This window comes from Sinohyriopsis cumingii, chromosome 6, assembly GCF_028554795.1.
Source record: "Sinohyriopsis cumingii isolate HCF-2022 chromosome 6, ASM2855479v2, whole genome shotgun sequence".
Lineage (NCBI taxonomy): Eukaryota > Metazoa > Mollusca > Bivalvia > Unionida > Unionidae > Sinohyriopsis > Sinohyriopsis cumingii.
In genome coordinates this window covers 4,548,445-4,572,532 of record NC_142966.1, presented here as the reverse complement: position 1 = coordinate 4,572,532, position 24,088 = coordinate 4,548,445, and the positions used below count along the sequence as shown (strand labels likewise).

The window sequence follows — 24,088 nt, the reverse complement described above, 5'->3', positions numbered from 1 at the left end:
CATCAATCAAACCTGGCCAGCTAAACCTATATAGAGGTACTATCTTCATCCATTTCCAGACTGGTTCCCATTTTTCCTTACAATTAGTACAGTGAGTCCTACAGTGCACTATATTTGCCACTGTCATGAATGTGAGAGCTGTACTTTAATTTGGTGATTTTAAGGTCAACAGAACATGACACTGTACCGGTGTCCATCAAATCTTCGTTACATTGGTCATCTCTATTTTAATTAGACTGCCGAGTATAGTTGTGTTGTGATTTCGGTATGAACTGAAGCAATATAGCCGACTGGAAGTTGCCACTTTATTTTCTGAGGAGGAGGTGGGCGTCACTTGTGAGAAAGACCATACGTCTGTGTCAGCTTATAAAAACACACCTCAGACTAAGTCTCGGTCCGAACAGACACCTTTGGTCAGCGCACAAAAACACATCCAATGTTCATGTTACATCTGGCTTTTTATGTTCCGTTTTGCAATCAAGCTTTTTGATGTTTCTAAAACAGCAACTGGCCGCGACATTTACCTTGCCCTGAAGTGGCATTGGAAGTTCTGTAACTGAGCAGGATTTGTTTTGTTTTTCCCTATAACAGCACTATGCAGTTTGAAATCGAAGAGGAATTTATCGTATTACTTTTACCGATCCCAAAAGATTTCAAACCTTTGCGTTGCCGTTATGTAGACACTAATTTAATTATCGTCAGTTCCTCTTTTTAGATTTTAGCTTATCATTAAAAAAAAAAAAAAAATCACACCGTTCCGGTGGCCTAGTGGTTAGAGCGTCCGCCTCGGATGCGGGAGGTCGTGGGTTCGCTCCCCGGCCAAGTCATAACAAAGACTTACAAAAATGGTACTAACAGCTACCTCGCTAAATGCTCAACACTAAGAGGTTAGTGTTAGGACTGGTCGGCCTGGTGTCAGGATAATGTGACTGAGTGGGACATCATGCTACGTGACTGCGGCATGATGCCCCAGTGCTAGACATCACTATAAACTGCCACACTGCAGACATCGTAGCGATATCAATGAAAAATTGTTAAAGCTACGTTAAAAATCCAACTCACACTCACACACATACAAAAATTCTCCTTTGGTTGCATGAATAACCGATTGATATAAAGCGTAACGTGCGTGAAAGCAGTGGAGTAATAAAATATAACTTATGTACGAACAAAAATTATTTGTGTACTTCAAGATTCTACTGAGTTCTCAATTATTTTCTGGCTCACCCCACCACCATCAATTTATGTACTGTATTACTCCAGTGGAGTATTTCTTACTTAGATGTTTGGTAGAAAATCCTGATAGGCATGTAATATAGAATATTCTATGAGTAGTGAAGGGGGATATTATAGCGTCAATGGGACTTACCATTAAAAACACCCCTGGGAACATATAGCGTCAAGGGAAATTTAACATGGAGAAAAATCGTGGGAACATATAGCGTCAAGGGAAATTAACATGGAGAAAATGGGAATAGGGGACTGTATAGCGTCAAAGGAATTTAAACAGGGTGGGACTGTATAGCGTCAAGGGAAATTGAACATGGGATTTTTTTTAAAAAAAATTTAAAAAAAAATAAAAAAATAAAAAAGGGGTAGGCAATTCAAAGGCTATCTCTTTTCGAGAAATATGGGGGGGGGGGGCCCTGAAAAGGGCCTTTGGGTTTTCTTCTTCTTCTGCTTCTAATTTCTTCTTTTCCTCCACCAACTTCTTATTTTATCTCCAACACTCTTTCTCTTCTTTTCTTTCTTTTTTTCTCCTCCTCTTCTTCTTTCTTCTCTTCCTCCTCTTCTTCTTTCTTCCTCTTCTCATTTTCTTCTTCTTTTTCAATTTTTTCGTTCCATTTGCGTATTCTTATTCCTTCCTCTTCATCCTCCTTCTCCTCCTTTATCTCTTTCATGACACCACTAATCTTGTCCTTTGCTTTTCTTAAGTTATTAAATTCCATCTTTACACGATGGGGACTATAGGAATAATGGTCTTCAACGAGTCTTATTAGCATCTGTTCCATTATTCCTAAGTTGTCTAAAACGTCTTGCAAGGTTTGTATTTTGTCCATTTGGTTTGACGCCATCTTCTTTTTATTCTTTGCAGAATGGTTTGAACGACGAATACTGTGGGTTCTTATAGTGAAAGCGCGTACGTGAAGGAAAACATCCCCCTAAAAACATAAAATGGATCTTACCTAGATCATGACCAAACAACGCGCGGACGTGAAGGAAAACATCCCCCTACTTTTTCATTTCATATAATATAACCCAAACTATACTCTCCACATTTGCTAAGAAACAATAAAGAAACCCATAATCTACTATTCACACAAACATACCTTTACTCTTACAAACACAAACACACAAACACATACCCTCACACGATCTTAAAAAAGAGTTAGTGTTTATATACACACTACTCTACCTACACACATTGGCAAATTAATAGTTATTTCTTTTCTAGAGTATTGGGTAGCCCTGAAAAGGGCTGTTGGTTTTTTTGAACTCCTGATGCACCTATCTAATGGTTGCACCTTCCTGGCCTGGCGCCACACACGCATCTTCTTCCCCAGTCTTCTTTCACCTTTCTTCTGGGGAGCGCAGAGGGAGGATGATTCGCTTCAACACCCCAATCCTCTGTCTCGGGAATATTGAACGACATCCTCTCTTCTCTTTTCTTTTCCTCCTCTTCCCTCTGTCTTCTCTCCTCCTCTTCCTTCTTTATTCTTTCTTCTTCTATTATAGCCTCCGCAGCCAGTTCATTGACCAGGCGCCTTACATATTCCAGATGTATCTGGAGTTCAAGAAGTTTGCTTATTCTGCTACTATTCATTCTTGTGTTGATCAATCAACAAGGGTAGCTAGACTGTCCAGCGAGTTTCAATTTATAGTGAAAGCGCGGACGTGAAGGAAAACATCCCCTAAAAACATAAAATTGATCTTACCTAAATCATGACCAAAAACAACAACAACGCGCGGACCTAAAAGAAACACTCACTCACTTTTTATGCTACCCATCACTATTTTAAAATTTTTTCATAAATCACTTCAATAGACTATCCACATACGCAAAACCAATCCAATCTAACCCCAAATATACACCTCAAACACCCAAAAAGACATCATTTTAATGTACTATCCACACCAACTTACGTTAGCACATACAAACACACAAACACACAAACACATACCCTCACATTTTTTATAAAAGAGTTAGTGTTTATTTTCACACTACTCTACCTACACACACTGGCAAATTAATAGTTATTTCTTTTCTAGAGTATTGGGTAGCCCTGAAAAGGGCTGTTTTTTTGTTTTGCTATGGCATTCTTTTTTAGTTTCTAAGAATGCGATGTCCTCTGAGGATAGACTTTCTGGCGATAGGTCTGCTTCTTCGGAAAGAGAAGAAGAACTCTTTGGTGTCGATACGACAATCGACAAAGCCTCTGTCAGCTTCAGGTTGTTGCTGCTGCTGTTGCTGTTGTTGCTGCTGTTGCTGCTGTCTCTGAAGTCTGTACTTCTCTGTCCATTCTTCTTTCTCCCTGTTCATTTCTTCTCTGAAGAGCTCTTCTATCAGGTCTTCAGTGATTTTTAACATTCTCACATTCTCTATTTCTTCTGGCTTCGGTATCAGACTGTGTCTGACCCTATGCAAATTCACGTAGGCTTCGTTGAGCTTAGCTAGTTTGGAGCACATCTTCTTAGGAGGATGAGTCGACAATGGATGGTTAGACTCGAAACAACCCCGGTTCTTAAAGTCAAAGCGCGGACGTGAAGGAAAACATCCCCCACACGGTTTTCGAGCCGCAACGTTCAGTGAGTGTCATGAGAGGGATAGTAAGAAATGAAAGAGCATCAATCCAACATTCTTATAGCTAAACAAACCACAAAGGCATTTTTTCAAAACACAACATTTTTTATTCATAAATCACTTAACACTAACCAACAACAACTCTAACATTTTTTAACAATAATTCAACGCTATAACATCAAACAATTTTTTCAAATCACAAACATTTTTTCTCAATAGACAATCTACTTTAAACAGGGCTGACAACGTTGTGAATGAAATTGTGATTTCACTGTTGGAAATCATTAGGCCATTGATGGACACTACGTTTCCTAGCTTGAGACAAAAGATAAGCATAATGGTCACAAAACCATCGATCTACTTTCACATCGTTTCTAGCAGAAGAACGAGGATCAAAATGAGTCACTAAATGTTCTAAGGAATAGCCCAGGCTGCGATGATGCAGAAAATACACACAGTACTGTCCACACACCAAGGAATCTGTGCCTTGCAATTTCACATTATTGAATCGGGTGGTCTGAGCATTTCTTCTCATAAAGTCAATGATATCGTCTTCCAAAAGGGGCAATCCGTACGAATCGAAATATTCCACACATCCTTCTTGAGGAAAGTAAACGGCTACCTAGTGGGTTCCTGGGAGATGACTGTCGTCCGTGTTGATCACGTAAGCTTGATGGTCTTTAGGTTTGCGATGAGGGAGTTCATCTTTAGCACAGACGACAGGATTCCAAGAAGACGTATACGAACTGTGGTTCAAAAGGTAATAAAGTTCCCAGGTATCCATTTGTGTGGTTTTCTTTTTCTTCACAGGTAATAATAAGTCGTCAATTCGATCCTGACTTTTTGCTTGAAAATGTCTGACGAATAAACGGTTATTCGTTCTGTTTCCTCACTCTGATTCAGGAGAGCTTCGATACGATGGATCTCTTGAGTGGTTAATGGTGGACAAGAATGTTCACGCAAGTCTTTATACCACTGGTGCAACACGTCTTTGTTCGAGATGAGACTCCAAGCTTCGTCCAGATACTCGTCCAATTTTTCTTCTTGACTTAACATCAGGCATTTATCGTGTTGAATTTGACTGGGATGATCGTTTTGACATCCATAACAATTTTTCTTGATCAATTCCGTCATTTTGTCGACCAAGTGTTTGGCAAAACAGGAGACTAAATGCGCTTCTTGTTCTGGCCATCGGGACTTCATCATGATCACTTCTTCTTCTTTTTCCACGGTCTCCTTACATTCCATGTCCAAAGTTTCTCCACTAGGTAAAGAGGGATAACAGTCTTCCATGGCTTCTAGTAATCTAGAATGACTTCTCTCAAACTATTGATTTCTATGGTATTATCAAATTCGGCATACAGGATGACGTTCACCGTTACATCAGGGCCTCGGTTTGAAAACTGAATTTCCACACGAATTTGGCCGGATTTTATAGGGTGGAAATGTCCCTCGTCGCTGCCTTGGTCTGGAGTGAAATCGAAAGCCCACAAAGCATAACCTCCTGCGTAATCCTCGTACGTAATGCCGTGACTGGTGTTGGTTCCTAACTGGCCGGTGGCTTCGTACAGGGACAAGTACGATCTCAAGTAATTCTTCTTCTCAAAGTCAGGTTCGAAAGGTCGGGTACACAAGGTCTTGCCATCGCGACTGACTTCGATCTTGGACACGCCAAAGTGTTGAAAGTAGAAAGGATTTTTTTCGAGAGCTCCGTTGAAGGCTGTATTCTCGACGATACCAACGATTAAACGTTTGGGTAGCTGTCCTTGGAACAGATGATCTTCAATCATGGATCGCTGTCCCTTGGGAATGGTGAACGTTTTCACTTCCACGCGTCGTATGGGATACTTGGCGGTCGTTCTGCTCAACGTCTGACTGATGTCGTTTCCCACTTTAGGTAACACTTCCACACGGCGTACGTAGAGCCTGGCTTCCTCGATGACAGTTTTGCAAACAGTAGTACCTATCAAATGGAAAGCGGCACTGCTACGATTCAGTCTCAGGCGAACATTCACCCCGTTTAGCAAATATTTCTCTTGCAACCACATGTCCAGATGTAAACGATCCATCAGTTCTAAACTTTGTCCGTTTTTGATTTTGTCTCTTCGTTCTACAAATCAGTCATTGTTTGGTGTTTTGCTTGCATCAGTTTCGAATCTTTCAAACTGGCCTGCTTCGTCAGCTTCCCATAGCACACAGGCATTGAGATGAGTGTTCTTGGCAACTATTCCGTACGTCAAGAGATTTTCCAGGTACGCTCGATAAGGGTAAGTATCCATGCTGCTGCTGACCAGTTTGTTGTTCAAGTACAAGTCCACTCCGCTAAACAAGGAATGCATGAAATTGTTGACGGGAGCTATTACCTCATCGCCATCTAGGGTCGAATTGTCCTCATCGACAACTTTGACTTTCAAGTACAAGTAACTGCTATTCAGATCGATGTAATCTTCGGGCTGTCCTTTGATTTCAAACTCGATGGGAGCTGAGGCTGTCAATGAGGAGACGGGGTGAAATTCCACCCACTGGGATTCTTGCATCGTGATCATGGTGGGGGGCATGGCAAACAGATCCAGTTCTGTCTTGGAACAGGCGCATGACTCTCGGTGCATCATTTTTTTGTTCTGTTCTTTCTCAATAATCGAAAACGTCTAAGTCTCGAACGGTTCTTCTTTTCTTGGCCTTTCTCGCTTGAAGTCTGGTGAAAGGGTGTTTTCTTCGTCGTCTCTTTCTGCCTTGTCCTTGCTGAATGCCTGACTCGGTAGCGTGCAGGGCATTTATAGGTGTGTCTCGTCGGCCCAAAATGTCTTTGCCCGTTTGCAGCAAGACATTTTTGCCTGCCCTCATGAAGGCTTCTTTAGGGTTTTGTTTGTCGATGATAACATTTTGGAGAAATTCTTTGCCTTGTGTCAGTGCCGCATCTTTCAAGGCGTGCAATCCGCGTGTCACCATCGGTTTCAACACCGGAGCCACCGAACGAAAGGCCGATTTTAACATGTCTCCTAAACCGTGTCCTCGCTGTCGAGCAACCCTTCGGTACACTGGATACATGACTTACTTACGAGTCGTGAGAAAACCGTTTTCGAAAATGAAGTTTCACCGTGACTTTTCCTTTGGTGAATGGAATATTTTGTCCCAAATCTCCTTTTATAGTAATGTTGACCGTGTCCAAATACGACTTGCTGACAGGCAAATAGTGAGGATGGACAAATTCGCGGTGGACGTGGTAAGTGTTTCCACCTTCCTCGTCAGCGTTTGCGGCAGAATCCACTTTGAAAGGAATGACACGCAGTAACGGCACGGAGGTGTGTCCCACCACGTTGTATTCCACCACATCAGAGTACACAAACATCAAATTCAGTCCTTGGTTCAGTTCTACCGGGCTACGAAAATACTTGGCAAAAGAATCGTTGTCGTAAATGACTGGTAATTCGGGTTGTGTTTTTTGTTCTACTTTCTTCCTCAGCTCCATGTCACCGCCCAACATGTCAAACAATTCAGGACAAAATAAGAAAGACACGATTTTGGGCCCCTCAGAAAATTTTATCAGGAAGCAACGAGCTGTTTTGTGGTACTCCAGGGTGACACTTTTTTTGACACTTTCCAAAGCTTTCAGAAACATACCATTAAACGTGGTGGCTATGGTGTTGACCAAATGTTGACCACTAAAATAATAGCCTGGGGGAATGAACAAGTGATAGGTGGTCCACTTTAGATTTGGTGTACGGGTTTTCTTGTCATATTTGCTATGGGTATCCATCCACTGTTGCATTTGCTCGTCATGAACTTCCACATCAAATTTATTTTGATTGGGAAGGACATTGAGGACTTGGGTCGGGTGAATCATTTCTACTAAAGCCACTTCCCAATGGGCTTCGTGATCTAACTGGATGGCCTGAGGTAATTTAGCCGTGTAACAGCACAACGTGTTGTGGGGAAACACCTCCATGGAACTGTCACTGGGTAAGGTTAAGTAAAATTGGTTTTCGTGACTCATAATTCCAGAGTTCTGTGGCTGTCCGAGGGGATATTACTGGACGTCAGAGGCGTGTCTCCGCCCAAAATGGGGTTCTGGTTGTGGTTGTTGGAGTGGTGACTGGCACTGGCACTGGACACAACGTTCCCGTTCGAGGAGAATTTCAGGGAGGGATTGGGAAGCAGGTAATCGATGCAACTGCTCAATAAAATGGTCCACAATTGTTTGTCTCCTTGTTGCAAACTCAAATTGGCAATGGCTGCCCCGATGACACAATACACCACGAAGATTTGGCAGAAAAAGACGATTTGCGTTTTAGGCACACGTTCTCCACACCACACCCACAAGGGTTGTTTTTGTAAATCTTGCACAGAAGAACTGGGTGAAGAAGGAGTGGTCGACGTAGCTGCGTCTGCTGAGTGAAAGGGCATGATGATCACTTCTTCTTTTTATAGTCGATGACTTGCGAAGCGTCGATCCAAGAATCGAAACTGGGTGGATATCCTTTCCAACGTACTTTGACTTCTTTGACACGTCGTTTGCCCACTTTACGGGTTCTGCGTTCGAGAATGCTTTCGATGTCGTACACGTCGTCTTCTTTTTTGGTCACACGTTGTAACTCGGGCAAATAAAACGTTCCTTTGAGCACTTCTCCGTTCATGTCTTCCAATTTATAGACGGCAGGATGACGGCCATGCACTCGTCCAGTGACGCGAAACAATTCGGTCGTCCAGTTAGGTAAGTAACCTTTGTCGAAAGTTCGTTTGGTTTTGCCAATGCGTACCCAATCTCCTACGGCCAACTCTTCACTTTTCTTGGGGACAGCCCTCGTCGGGGACGTACCAAACAGGCGCTCAAACACCAGCACTTCGTTGTCGGGAGTCACGTCTTGCGGGGCACGTCCGATGCTTCGATGGTAAGATTGGTTGTACGCTTGCACCAGGTGCGGTAAGATGTCGATGTACTTCAGAGTGTGGTGATGCGTAAAATATTTCCACATGCGTTCTTTCAAAGTGCGTTGAAAACGTTCCACGATGCTGGCTTTGGTTTCGGGATTCTCGGTGGTAAAAAAATGAATGTCACGTTTCTTTAATTCTTTTTGGAAAGCTTGGTTCAGAAATTCGGTGCCTTTGTCCGTTTGCCATCGAAGAGGGTGACGACCGCTTTGTTTCAACACCCGTTGCAGGGCTCGCACTAACTCGCTGCTGGATTTGGAAGTCAAAGGCACAACCCAGGCAAATTTGGAAAAGACGTCGATGACACAGAACAAATATTTGTAGCCACGATTGTAGCTGGCCAAATGAGAGACATCGGCTAAATCGGCTTGCCATTGATGATCGATGCCTTCCATTCGGGTGCGACTTCTGGCAAACTTGCGTCGAATGGGTTTGTGCAAAGTGTAGGTAGCTTGTTCTTGTAACCATCGTTTTACTTGAGGTAAACGGAGACTTTTCAGTCGCGTTTTGGCAGCACGATACAATTTTTGAACTCCTGCGTAACCTGCAGGATGCGAGGGATCGTAGTAAATGCTGGCTAAGACTTTTTCCATTTTTTGTGTTGATTGGTGTCTTAATAAGGCACCCACTCTTGGAAGATGCTACTCTTTTTCTCTTGGGGTATTTTCTTGGATTGCAATGCTTTGCGTGTGCGGCCAGCAATAGGTGTCGAAGAGGAGGAGGAGGATGTCTGAGCAGGGGATATCGGTTCTTGTTTCACTTCTGTCTTCACTTCTGTCTTCACTTCTGTCTTCACTTTCTTTTTCTCTTGTGAGGAAGAAGGGGTGGCCATCATCTTTTTAATCCATCCAATTCTGGAGGTAGGTGGTGTTGTTAACTTGCGTACTTTTTCTGGTGGAGTTTGAAACCCTTCTTCTTCTTCTTCTTTTCCTTTTTCTGTCTTGGTCACGGGTACTGGTGGTACTGGTACTGGTACTGGTACTGGTGATGGTGCTGGACTTTTCATCAAGGTCTTAAAATCTTGCAGAGTGGGTAGAGCTGTTTCGTCTAAAGCTTTCTGGTGAAAGAGTTGCAGTCGTTGCAAGAGTTGACCGTACTTTTGCAATTTTTCTGTTTCGGACAAATCTTGGCGATCCATCAAGGACTGCAATTCGTGTTGTAACTGGGACATCTCGCTCAAATTGGGATTGGGAGGTAAATGCGGGGTGCGTTGTTCTTGCCACCGATGGTATTCCATCCATCGTTTGTAAGGCACTAAAGCTAGTTTTCGTCCTTCCATGGGGTTGTCAGCGGTCGATTCTGAGATCTTGGGACTTCCGAAGGCCTTTTTATCTTGCTCCCACTAGCCCCCCCCCCCCCAACATGGTTCCCAAGACTCCTTTCAGTATGGGGCCTAACAAGGGAGGTAGAATGCCTCCACGTTGCACTAACATCTTCTTTTTTTGACGAATGGGAATTTTCTTTTGAACCATTTGGCGAAGAACGTGACGATGTTTGCTTAAGCATTGTTTCTGGTGTTTGGACAAAGGGATCGTGCCTTTCAAAACGTTCAAACAACATTCGCACACGGTATCGATGACCTCTTTGGAGGCCGTTTGAATGAGTTTTTTTCGTAGGGGTGGAGAAGCTTTGGACAGGACAGATAACAGGTCCCCATGTTTGGCTAAACGTGGTGGCAATCCTTTCCTTTTCTTTCCTTGGGGATTTCTGGAGGCTGACATCTTTGAGTCTTTAGGAGCACCTAAAAACACTGATACCCTACTCGGTCACAGGCCTTTTTTATACTGGAACGCGTCGCCACTGATTGTCTTTACGGCGTATCAGTTTGAGGACAGGCATGACACGTCGTGCAGGGGTACGTAACGGACTAAATCGAGCCAGTTCTTGCTTGGACAAATCCAGTAAACTTTGTAACATGCCCGATCTTTCATGGACTTTGATTTTGGGAGAAGGTACTTTGTGAGCAGCAGCCACTGCCGCTAAATTGGAAGGTCCTGCCACTGGGGAAGTTCTTTTGGGGGTCATCAACGGAGAAGTTCTTGGTGTGATCAACGTCTCCAAGTACTCTTCAGTTCCTGGTGACATCAACGGAGAAGTGGACAAACGTGAGGCTGCCGGAGACGCAGTCACTGCCGTGGCAGGTCGTGGTTTGCGAGTGTAAGGTTGCGTCCTGGCCGAAGTGCCTCTCTTGCGACTAGTTTTCTTCTGTGGACTTTTCTTTTTCTGGGGACTTTTTTCTGTTTCTTTTTCTGGGGGCTTCTTTTCTTTTTCCGGGGTGGTGTCTGGTAAGAGGAGGGTCCTGCCACTGGAGAAGTTATTCTTCTTGGGGACCTGGTCTTTTTCTTTTTCTTCTTGGGGCTTCGTTGGACTTTTGTCTTGGGAATACCTTTGGGGGCATTAGGATCCCATCTTAAGAGTGAGCGAATGATGACACCTCCTAGAGTACCGCTCCCTCCAGGTTTCAAAATGATTTGTTTTTTGGTTTGAGTGTCGATGCGGGGATCGGCCAGTTGGACCAAAGCGACTTTGTTTCGATCGAAAAAGCGTTGGGTTTGATGAGGAATCTGAATGATTCCTTGGAGTAATTGACGTGCCGTCACCGTGAACCATCGTAAGACTTCTTTGAGACTAGCTTCTAAGACACGAGCTCGTGTTTGTGGATTTTTTTCTCGACTGATGCCATACAAGGCACGAATCAATTTGACGGGAAGATGCGACTGAAGGGACGTCATGTTCACACTGTGTGAGACAGACGAAAAAGGGTCTGAGGTTTTTATAGATTTTTTTTCATGGGGAGTGAAATGAAGTCGAGGACGGAGACGTGTACAGGACAGGCCCTCCGTCTTGGCACCAGTGGTGAAACAAGTGGGTACGAAATCGCAAATCCTCGGGAGTCGTAGGTTTCAAATCGACGAGTAAATAGGCGTGTGGAGTTTGAGTGGCATCGTCGTACGCCTGAGTCAGCCAAGGCGTTCCTAACTGTTTGGCTAAGACTTGCACTTGCGATTTATCTCGAGGGCTTTTAAACAAGACCACGTAATGCGCATTGAGACTGATGGTGCGATGGGCTTTACTTTGTTGAAACAAATTTTGGGTGATGTAAACGACACTGGCATTACGGTGATGCCCTTTGCGCGTGAACCACAATTTAATTTCTTCTTCGTCTTCTCCTAACATGTCGTCGAAAATGACCAAATGGGTTTGACGGGAGTCAGAGACGATGCCGTCGTCTTCTTTAGGAATGCCTTCCACAAACACGATGGAATCACCTTGACTTTCTCGCAAGAGGCTGTACGCCGATTGCCACTCTTTGTAACACCACCCGATCCGTTGAGGGGGCCGATCGATCAAATGATGTTTATGTTCGATCAAACGTTTGACGAATTCGGTTTTGCCTGAACCGCTAGGTCCAGCAATGAGCATGTTAAAGGGATGGCGAAGATACAAAGCCTCCCAACTGGCACGATCTAAGTGTTCGTCGATGACTTTGACAGTAGAGGAAGAGGGAGCAGAGACAGTAGAGGTAGCCATGGTGTGAGAAATGTCACTTGTGACACGAAAACAAACAAGACAAGAGTTTATATACTTTTTCAGAACACGTTTATTGAATGTTTTTTCTTATCAAACATGAATACGAAAGACAAAAATACATAAAAGCCAAAGGCTTAAGTACAAGGATAAAAGGCACATGATAACGATGAACGTGGAATAAAAACAAGTGTCTGTACAACATGTTTTGGGTAATGTTCTAACCAGTTCTATAGTAGGGGGTAAGGTCACACAAGTGTCCTCCCGAAAGGGTCTTTCAGGTCTGTCCACGACAGTCCTGTCCTGGGTGACGGGTTCTTCTGGCACCGTCACTAACACGGGTTGAAAAGTAACTTTTTTCCTTGAACAACTCTCGTGCATACTGGGCCACTTCTTGGGTCCAAGCCTCAAAACCCCATTCTTTCCAGGCACGGACATCTGTCCAATGGGGATGTAAGTCACAAGCTACACACACATCGTCATACACGTCTTGGGTAGCTAAAAGTTGACGAATCTTTTTTTCCTGTTGAGGTCGAGAAGTATCCAGATGAAAACGCAAGGCTTTGAGCAAAAGGAGTTTTTCGTGACCATTTAAGGCCATGGAGGTGGTAAGTACTGATCGTAAAGAGTCCACAAAGAATCGGCTGGTAAACGAAATCCCAAAAAACAAGTCACTAAGACACACACCACTTGTCGTCCCAAATTGAACGGATACAGTTCTTGTAATAATTGATGGTAATGATCCACGGTTTGAATATGGTCATTGAGTTCCTTCCACGGAATCTGTTGGATGACATGTGACATAAACCGTGGCATGGCAGCCTGTTTTTATATTCTCTTTTTTTTGGATGCAATACACGTACTTTCTAGCCAGAGATCTTCGTTCTCCAGTAGGGAATCTAAATCTTGCATACTGTAACCGAAACGTCAGAGTTCGTTTAGAAGTTTCCTCTTCCGCTAAGTAGATTCCACGTAACAAATGTTGGTAATCCTTTACCTTGTCTTCCTCAATGTATTGCTGTAGGTGAATCTCGAAGTAACCATAATTATGAACATGTCGATCATTAGCGACCTCAAAGTGTTGAACAATGTCTGACCATTGAAAGAATTTCTGACGAATCAGTTCTCTTATACCATTCAGGTACCAGTGGTTAAAGATCTGGTGACGTAACGGATGCAATTGTTCTTTACGTTTCACTTGTATTTTGACCAGCTCTCGGTAAATGCGTTCTCTCAACTCCACAGGCAAAGCACGAATGTTCTCTAGCAAAGTATCCATGAATAGGTCATACTAAATCCTCTTTGGTCTGACACAAGAAATGTACTCTTTGCACAAACATGGTTTTACTTCAGTGTCGAATTTAAATCGTTGAGTCACTAATCTACACATTACAATTCGTTCAGAAGTTTCCTCTTTCACCAAGTTGACATTGTGTTCAAGATGTTGGTAATTCGTTAACTCTTCCTCTGGAATTCGATGCAGTACGTTTACAATGATGTAACTACAATCGTCCATACCAAACCAATCCTTTTTAAAACTAGAGGATCGTTGATCAATGTCTGTCCGATGGAACACTTTCAATTGAATCAATCCTTGTATAGCCTTCAGGTACCAGTGGTTCAAACACCGGTGACGTAACGGATGCAATTGTTCTTTACGTTTCACTTGTATTTTGACCAGCTCTCGGTAAATGCGTTCTCTCAACTCCACAGGCAAAGCACGAATGTTCTCTTGTAAAGTATCCATGAACAGATTATTATCGTAAGAAGTTACTTCAATGTCTCGGTCCCACTAAGGGTAAGTAATGACAATTCGGTGACCATCGAGCATGTTCAACGTAGGCCGAATCTTGCGGTTCCCAGTGGTGAAGTGACACACCGCAACTGAAGCACTTGACTTTATCTCCTTCGCCCAAGTAGAAAAATCCGGCTCTGGCTAATTCTTCGGGGGTCGGTCCTCCCAGATACTTAGGCCATTTTCCTTTGAACGATTGAAGACGATTTTCAAAGTCGCAGTATTCCGACAAACGCACAGGAAACGAATATTCGTCTTTCACAGGTTCGTTTCGATGAGGGTTGAGTGACATGGGTAGGAGTTTGCTCAGGGCTGGATGACATCCGTAGGGGGGTAGACGTGAAGGTGAACATTCCCCTTTAAAACGAAACCCAGTAAAATGTCCAAGAGGACGAGCGGCATCACTTTCGCATCCCACAGGTTTGACACGCACAGCATCACTTTCCATGACAGGGGCAGTGAGAACAAAGTTCCCATGATGCTTTACGGCATCGCTCAGGTCACAACGTACAGCATCGTATCCATCGCAAGGCTCACAATCGCACTCGTCTGCAAACTCCGTTACGCAATTACAATGGTAACCACATGGACAATCGCAGTTTCCTTCCGGACATTTTCCGTCGCAATGCCTGGGTCTTATCCATCCAGTATTAGTCACACTAGAGGAAGATACAACTTTTTTACAATCCCCAAACTGGAACGATGTCTCTTTCAAAGTATTCATCTTGTTCGCTCGGTCTTGGTAGTCACAATGAACTATCGATCTTGACCATAGCCCCCTTTTTATACTAGTCTCAATGCAGTCTCCAGCTTGTACATCTTTCCTTTTTTACGTTTTTTATGTCCTGTTCTGGAAGGCACCATCTCTAAGGTACCGTCAACATTGTACCGTAGTGTGATGGGTGGAAAGGCCATAGAAAGGTAAGGACAGTGCGGAGACCATCGAGTATGTTCCAGAATAGCTGAATCTTTATAGATACATAGATCCATTCGTAACTTCAGCCCGCAAGCGAAACACTGTACCTCGTATCCCAATCCTGACTCAGGTCCCAAGTAGACAAATCCTGTTCTAGCTAAAACATGCGAAGAAGGTAATCCTTCCCTATCCGTAGGCCATTTCTGAAACGTGTCCAATCGACGGGCACAATCACAATAGTCAGGTAAGAAGACTGGAAAATGGTAGGGTTTGAACTTGGAGTTCTCATCGGGTTTCTCACTCGATTCTTGCTGTGGCGAAGTCATCTTTTTGGTGGGGTAACTATCCTCTTACAACCAATGTTTTATACCAACGTGTCCATACGGTAAGGTGAAATGATTGGGAAGTCGAACTCGCTTCTGGTACACGATTTGATAAACTTTTTCCAAAGGTCGACTGACGATGTGGTGAGTGGGTAAACGTACAATCTTTTTAGGTTGGTAAGTGGTCACTTTAAAGTTTCCATCCTCTCCCGATTGCAAGGCTTCTTTCAATACCCCAAAGTTGACCACTCGACTAGCACGATAATTCAGAGTCAGTCCTTTCACTTTGCACGTCGTGTGCACTTCTCCTTGTTTGTCCCGGTATTCGTAGCCGTAATTGTTGGGACCGCCACTGACGAAACTTAGAATCTTGTCGTCGGGATGCTCGTCTGTCCAGGCTCCTAAACGGTCTCCTTCGATGTTAGGGTGATATTGAATCGGGTGATGGATGTAAATGCAACTGTCCGTGTCAAAGTACAGGACGCGTTCCCCTAACAGTTCTAAAGCTTCGTACAATTTTAAGCGAGCATGGGCTGTCACGTAAGCCGCAATGATGACATTTCCAAAAGGGTCGTCTTGTACAAAGTCCAGATCTTCTTCGTAATTGACCAAGATCAAATTCTCTCGAACGACGTCCACGTGTTTCATGTATTTGGTTTTGTCGTGAATCATCTGGAAGTAGCGGGAAGGTTCTGTCAAATATTCCGTCTTGGGTAAACACGGTCGTTGTGCCATTTTACCCCACAAGCAATTTAACATCACTTTGGCAAACGATCGCCTGCCTTCGTTTTTCTCGATGTGGTCTAAAGTGATGCCTTCTTGTTCGTAGTATTTCTCTTTGAATTTTATTTGGTCTTCGGGAGTGTGACACCAGGAAGGATAGCCGCTGGCTTCTTGCTTCAGTTTCAAAAAGGCATCCACGTAGTCTGCGAAAATGCATTTCTGCGTGGGGTCACCCTTGTGGTATTGTTGTGTCTTGGGAAAGTGACAAATTTCGTACACTTCTAACAGTTGGTATCCCATGTCCAAAGCTTTGAACAATTCTACGCTGACCCAGGTTCCCGTCAAGGCACGTTCTTCCTGGCTGTGAGGACAAGGCTGGTCTTGGTTGCACGTTTCGGCACAAGTACGGCACAAGGGAAACATCAGTTTGCCTTGACAATGGTGAGGTAAGACGGGATGGTATAGGTTCGTGGGAGGCAAAACTTTACACTTGATCAAGCCTTCGTATTGTCGAATGTTTTTCAGGTCGATGTGTTCCGTCAGCAATTGTGGGTGCCCTACAGGAAAGCGACAATATTTGCACACGTAGGGATACAGCGAACACACGTCCAAGTATTTGATTTCTTCTCCTTTCTCTTCGTCGGCTTGGTACAGCAAACAGGTGGCATTGGTCCTTCCTCCGTACAAACTATCCCTCGGGTTCAGCGGGTACATGAACTGGTAACTTTCCACGAGGCGTTTAAACTCGGGATCGGTTTTCATACGGTGATCGTACTCGTGTTCCCACATTTCCACCACTTGGTATCCTTCCTGTTCCAACTTTAGGCGTCGCTGACAAGTGTCCTGGTACAAGTCTTCCATGGTTCGTTGTAAAAACTGATTTTTAGTGCCACGGTCAGGGTAACAGACGGGACATCCGTGAAATAAGCAACCGTTAAACTCGTACACGATCTTGGGGTTTTCTAAGTCCCAGCCATCGACCGAATACGTTCCGATGGTCTTTTCGCCCCCTCCGTTGCGGGCATGATGAATCCACTTGTCTTCCTTGTCGCACAAGTAATGTAACCAGCGCAGGGCTTTGACCGAGTATTGACGTTTGACAAAGTGGGTCGTTTGAGGGCTGATGACAGCCACGGTGTTTTCAGGCATGAATCGTTGTCGATACACTAAGGAACACGCTTTGGCAATGGTGCAAGCTTCTTTCAAAGGATCGACCCCTCCGTGTTCCATGAACAGTTCTCGAAATTTTCCACAGCAACGCCGTAAAATGTCCACGTCGGAACGACAATACTTTAGCATTTCTTCCTGAAAGTCGAAAGGGTCCGAGGCGTGAGCCTGGTACCAAGCGTAGAAAGCTTCTCGTTGTTCGGTACGCATGTTGTCGGGGTCGTAATAATGAGCCTCAGGCAAATGGGGTAGAACGGCGTGTTGATTGGCTTCCGTATTGAAAAAGTGTGGAAAGTACCCTTTAGCCATTTCTGTCATTCCAAACGTTTTAGGCATTCGACTCAAAGGCATGGCCAAGTAACTCATCGAATCTTTAAACTGTACTTGTCCCACTTGCATGAAAATGATTTTGGCTCCGTTCAAAGTCACTTTAGGACGCTCGGTGCCTTGTTCCGTATAGTACCTCAAAAGAAACTGTCCATCGTATCCGGAGAAATTGTGAGCCATCACCGTGGCATGACGATGACAATCTCCGTAACGTTCGATGTCCTCTTGGCTCCACGTCTTGTCGACGGGGTCTAAGACCCATTGGGCAAAATCGGCTAGCGTGTTCTGTCCCCGAAAGATTTTTTCACGTCCTCCAGGAATCTTGCTGCAGTAAGGGCAATGACTGAAGATAGGTTCTTGAATGCACTTCTCGCACGCTCGATGAGCCACGCAGAAATTAGGAATGTGAATGCCGGTTTCTTGCATGCATTCGAAATCGAAAAAGATGAAATTGCCTTTCTTCTTGTGACCGTCCTCTTTCTCTGGTGGGGGTTGGTATTTTTGCACGTAACATTGGTGTTCCAAGTCCACGATGTGGTGACAAATGTGACATTTTTTCTTTCCTGAACATACGTGTGCCTTGGTATTATTGGTACGTATGACTTGTTCACACGTAGAGCACAATCCCAGCAGTTGACAAGCGCATTTCTTCTGTGAACCTTGCGTTTTCAGATGTTGTTGGTAACAGGTAGGGCTGACAAACGTGCGCAGACAAGTTGAACAAGGCACTGGTTCTTCGCTCAGACAGGGTGAAGAGGCCAAACATCCTGTGCATTTCGATCCACAATGCTTGTGTTGCTCTCGATTATTATAACCATGGTCACATTTCTCACAGTAATAACCGTATCCCAGGAATCCGGTGATACTGGTAATGGTATCGAAATGGTCATCGTGATGATAAACATGAATGTATTTTCCGTCCTTAAAATCTTGCCCTCGAAACAACAGAGGCCCTCGCACTTCTTGAGGGTGCACTTTCAAGGTGTAGCGTGGAGCTAGGGCATCTTGCAATTTTTGCATCTCAGGAATGCCACAGGGTGTGTCTTTGGACAGGCCAGCTTGTTGCAACAGGAGTTCTGCTTCGTTTCGTTGTTTGGCTCGGTCGGATTGTTGAATAGTTTTCCAGGTTCTTTTCCATTCTACCGTGTCGTTCTTGTTGGCATAGGTTCGTCCCACCACGATGGCACGGGCTAAACACATCTGGTCATGAGGATTGTGAATTTGGACAAGGCTACGCTTAATGCTGCGAAGGTCGTTCACCAATAACATCTTTTTGCGTCCGGTCCCTTGAGGAGGAGAGACGTGGGTCATGTCCAATGTGGCTTTTCCATCGGTGATGTCAAACTGGTCATTAGATTGTTGCACGTGTTGAATCTTGTCCATGACTTTGGAAGCGGTCACTTCTGCAGGGGTGCTAAACTCGATCCAAACAGGGGATTTCAAACCGTCGTGTTGTATGGAAAGTCTCAAGCGATCGTCTTCTTTGGGTTGACATTGTTGCTTGAGTGCAGTGAGCAAAGAATCCCACACCCCAGTGATAAACACTTCTGCTTTCTCTAACGGCACTTCAGCCTTGAAATCTTTAAACTTCACTGTGTATTTGTAAGCCGTAGTTCTAAATTTTCTAGAGGAGCGCTTTTCCGTCTCTCGAATGGAATAGTACTTTTCAGGGTTAACTAAGGGTGGTGAACTTGGTTTAGAGGGTTCTGATTCTGGTTCACTCATGTCCTCTTCAAAATCACTGGCATGAATTTGTGCCAAGATTTCAGCCCTGGTACGAGGCGATAGATCACGTTTCTGCCTCTTACTTTCTTCTTCTTCTTTCTTCTCGAATGAATTAGATCGTTTCATCTTGAAAGCAAAAGGTCAAATGACTCAAGTTCAAACACCATGAGCTACTTTATAGTCATAGCAGACCAGCGTATATAAAAGGGTGTGTGTCTTGTCCTTTCACTATTCATTTCACTCTCAAGCCGAGCACAACGATGGAAGAGACTAACCAGATGGAACGTTTCGTCAGAGCTTTGCGAGGGGTCATTAGAAAATTCTCTTCAGACCAGCCTACGGACTACTCTCCTTCCTTTAGAGATAAAAGTGAAGATACTTGCTATATCTGTCAGAAGAAAGGGCATTGGTCTTCAGAGTGTCCAGACCGTCAAAAAAGAACAAAAACAGGGACTAAAAAAGACAAAAGTCAAGATACCTGTTAATATTGTAAAGAAAAAGGACATTGGTCTCCAGATTGCCCAAAAAAGAAACAAGAGGAGTCAGAAGAAAAGAGGGATTCTTCAGAAGAAGAGAGGGATTCTTCGGAAGAAGAGAGGGATTCTTCAGAAGAAGAAGAGGAAGAAAAAAGACAATTCTATTTACAAGAGGCAAAGAAACAGGAGAAGAAGAAAAGAAGAAGGGAAGAAAATGAGGAAAAGACGGTGAAGAAATTCAAAAAACAGAGAGACTAAACAAGGAGAAAGAAGAAGTCAATGAACTTTTTATTAAAGTGTTGTGTTGTGAAATGTGAATTGGATTGTAAAAAAATGGATAAAAGAATAAATGAATGATATAAGGTAAGAGTCTTTTAGTTTTGATTTAAAATAAGAACGTACACTCACGCACTCATACACAGACACGTACTATAAAGGTAAAATGGGTGGGTTTTTTTTGAGTTATTGGCAAATTGAAATTGTATTTCTTTTCGAGAAATGTGGGTGGCCCTGAAAAGGGCTTTTTTCTCTTTATGGTGTAGGGGTGAGTTTAAGCAATCAACTTTAACTGCCTTATGCCTTTGCCACGGCCAAGGCCTACTTCTGAACTGCGTAATGCTGATGATGATTGGGTTGAAATCACTAAGGGTGGTACGGTAGGCTTAGTCACAGGGTTGACGTGTTTAGCTCGGGAAGGTCGTATTCTCTTCGGTCGTGATAATGAAGTCTGATACATTTGTTTCAGACTTCTTAACTCCGCTAAAATGTCCAACAGTACCGTGACCGTTTGATTTTCACCCTCTTGTTTCTTTGCTGCTACTTCTTCTTGCTGTTGTTGCTGTTGTTTTTTTCTTACCTCTTCTTCTTGTTGCTGTTGCTGTAGGAGAAAAGCCTGTTCCGCTTCCTTTTGTCGTTGTATAAATTTCTCCAATTCTTCTTTCTGTCTCTGTCTAAAATTCTCCACTTGCGGTAATGAAGAAGGTAACGAAGGTTCCGGAACAAATTCTTGCGAGGAGAGAAAATCCACAAAATCCCAATTCACCTCTTCTGAAAGTAAGTCCGGGTTCCCTTGGGCGGTCTCCCCTGCTGGTGCACCCCATTGGATCGTTTTCTGAGTTTCCGTCATGTTGAATCACTGTCGCATAGATTGACTGCACACAAGCGCTAGCGAATCTATATAGACTACGTGACGTCACAGACTGCTATCTTCGGATTGGATGCGGGCTGACTGAATTGTGTAACGCGTGTTCGGATTGGTGAATGAACTCAATCCGTTTCAATCCTTCCTGTACCTATAAATAAGCGCCGTTCAATGCATTGATTCACCTGTTCTCGTCGCTTCAAGATGTGGACCACAGTTGAGTCATCCACCCTTGTGTCTTCCATGATGTTTCGGACAGACTTGCTCATGTATGTCCGATCGAAGTGGACCGTTGTCCACAGGACAAACACCAGCCTGTGGATACGTAGGATCTACGTCGAAAGACAAGGATGCCTGAAAAGAGTGCTGATGTACGGACCAACAGTAAGACGCAGCCTAAGGACAAGAAGAAGACCAATGCGGTGCCCTTTATGTTAATGAATACATTAACATAAACCCAAAGGCCCTTTTCAGGGCCCCCCATATTTCTCGAAAAGAGATAGCCTTTGAATTGCCTACCCCTTTTTTATTTTATTTTTTTTTTTAAATTTTTTTTTAAAAAAATCCCATGTTCAATTTCCCTTGACGCTATACAGTCCCACCCTGTTTAAATTCCTTTGACGCTATACAGTCCCCTATTCCCATTTTCTCCATGTTAATTTCCCTTGACGCTATATGTTCCCACGATTTTTCTCCATGTTAAATTTCCCTTGACGCTATATGTTCCCAGGTGTGTTTTTAATGGTAAGTCCCATTGACGCTATAATATCCCCCTTCACTACTTATATGTAAACACCCACATTTGACTTTCTTGCTGAATGTAACACTTGCCAAATTGCAAGCAACAGTCGCGATTTCGAAACTCACGGCGGAAACCCATTTTATTTTTTTTATTTTTTTTATTCGTTTTTATTGCTTTTTTATTCGTGTTCTAGGACGGGAAATTTACCTAGCCAGAATATATTAACCAAACAAACAATACAGTTGTTTTGAGAAAAGTTCAGAGTTAGTCCGATTGATGGAACATGCTAGAGTATGTTTCGGTCCTTGTGACCAGGTATGGTTCGACATAAATCACCAAACCTCTCATACGTATTGCTGATATTAGTTCAGACTTACACTATATATGAATTTGTTACTTTTGCATATTATCCCGTGGTCACCTGCGCATCGGGACAAAACTCAAATGTGAAACAATTGTCTGCTTACAGTTCCAGAACGCTCTTGCTTCATTATTGAAGATCTGAGAACTATATATATATTAAGCCATGTAATCCACACAATTATTATACCAGACAATTATTATACCAGACAATACCAGACAATTATTATACCAGACAATTATTATACTACCAGACAATTATTATACTAGACAATACCAGACAATTATTATACCAGACAATTATTATACTACCAGACAATTATTATACCAGCAATACCAGACAATTATTATGCCAGACAATTATTATACCAGACAATACCAGACAATTATTATACCAGACATTACCAGACAATTATTATACCAGACGTTTGATCGATTTTCTTTCGAAAACAAAAGAGAAAACAGTTCTATAATTTCTAGCAGGTATGGCTCTAATTGCAAGAATGAACCTTATATAGAATCTAAGGTATTATGTTGTATAATTGTTTTCATTTTGATAATATATATTGTAGTTAAAATTCAAAGTTTACTGACGTAAAACTTGACATTTCACGTCGAAATGCAAAATAGTTGTCACGCGAAGGGGTTGCTTGAAATGAGCTTTCTATTTTCATTTATCATTAAACGTCATGGATCTTTGTTTCTATTTTTAGAGTTTTAGTTCATGCATTCTCAATATTTAATTGTCACTCTTGTATACGCATTCAATGGTGCCAATGAACAAATTGCATAACAGAATTTAAAATATATAATTAGAGAAAACTGCTAACAAAAATGGCTTGCAAATCGAGGAGGAGAAATTTAGATACGAGCTACTTAAAAACATTTCGTCAGAGGATGGAATAAATAAGTAATTGATATCAGATAATATAGCAAAGAACGGCAGACTTACCCGCAAATTTACAGAATTCGTCTACACTGACCGTGATAAAAGCGCCGAGTAAGCACCCATTTCTGAATTCTGATCCTCGTTCAAACAATTAGGTTTGTAGAGCTGCCCACTTCACAATAGAGATAGCATACGACAATTAGTCGTGTGTATTAACCGTAACAAAAGCCGATTCCAGGAACAATGGAAACGCATTTGTATGGCTGGAAATCTCTTGTTCATACTAACGTTATCTTCTGATCACACTACAGAAACAATGAACCGTATCTAGCTAGTATGTTGAATAGAAATATTTGTAACACAACTCGACCTGCTCCGTTACACTTGCCGTTTAAATCGAACATGAGTACATCTATATCAATCCCATGAAAATAATACTATTTGTCTTCAACGAGAAAACTTGACACATCTGAAGGATGAAATTTGTACTGAAAGTCTCTGTACCGGGTTTTGGCAAAGTGCCACCTCAGGCCCACCTATAAACTCTTTAACCAGGAATGTGTCATTGTAAACTTGTGTATCGAGAATCGATTACCGAATATGTAGAACAGCTGATTAGTGGTGAAGTGCAAATATCAACATCCCCCTTAATCCACCGTCACTACTGTACATAGAGAAATATTCTGCTAGATCAAATACTATGACTTGTATACATTTAACGAAACTTGACCCTTACCCCACTGTAGAGGCATGGATTTTATTGATGTTTGCGATCGGGCTTATTTCCAATTCCTCAATGACAATCCTATATCGAGGATAGCACTCTATATATCAAAAGATATATAACGAATCTAGGGGTAATATACAGGCTTTAGCGCACACTGACCCATTTTTCTTAAAGCACAGCATGACATATATTCTATTCTTGTGCAAAATCATCATGAAAACTCTTGCATATCGTAATACGTGGAAACGTTATGCAAGGTAAAATCGCTGCAGTACAATTAAATAAGACGAATCCGGAAAATAAATGTTTATCTGTAACGCATTTCAGTGCATGCCTTCATGGGAACTGTTAGATATATATAGACTTATACTAGAGTTGTTAGTGAACATGAGCTTATAAGAAAAGCAACATCGTGGAGCGAGTCACTGTCTTCAAACGTATCCATTTGACAATAGAGAGTCAGTTTTTGTGTGTGATGCAGCTCAAATTAAAGATGCACATACAGTGTATGTCAGTGA

At 42.9% G+C, this 24,088-nt stretch overlaps 1 protein-coding gene across 3 annotated transcripts in view; it reads right to left on the bottom strand.

The window, feature by feature from the left end:
* The window catches only part of LOC149796297 (lim and transglutaminase domain protein ltd-1-like), a 67,419-nt gene extending 44,072 nt beyond the window's left edge, over positions 1 to 23,347 (bottom strand). The window contains exon 1 of one of the 3 annotated variants that reach the window (XM_089960940.1): positions 22,907 to 23,347. The gene's annotated coding sequence lies outside the window, so the exon portion shown is untranslated. The remainder of the gene's footprint in view (positions 1 to 22,906) is intronic. The other 2 variants (XM_089960942.1, XM_089960941.1) reach the window with 2 other exon arrangements.
* Positions 23,348 to 24,088: the final 741 nt, after the last annotated feature.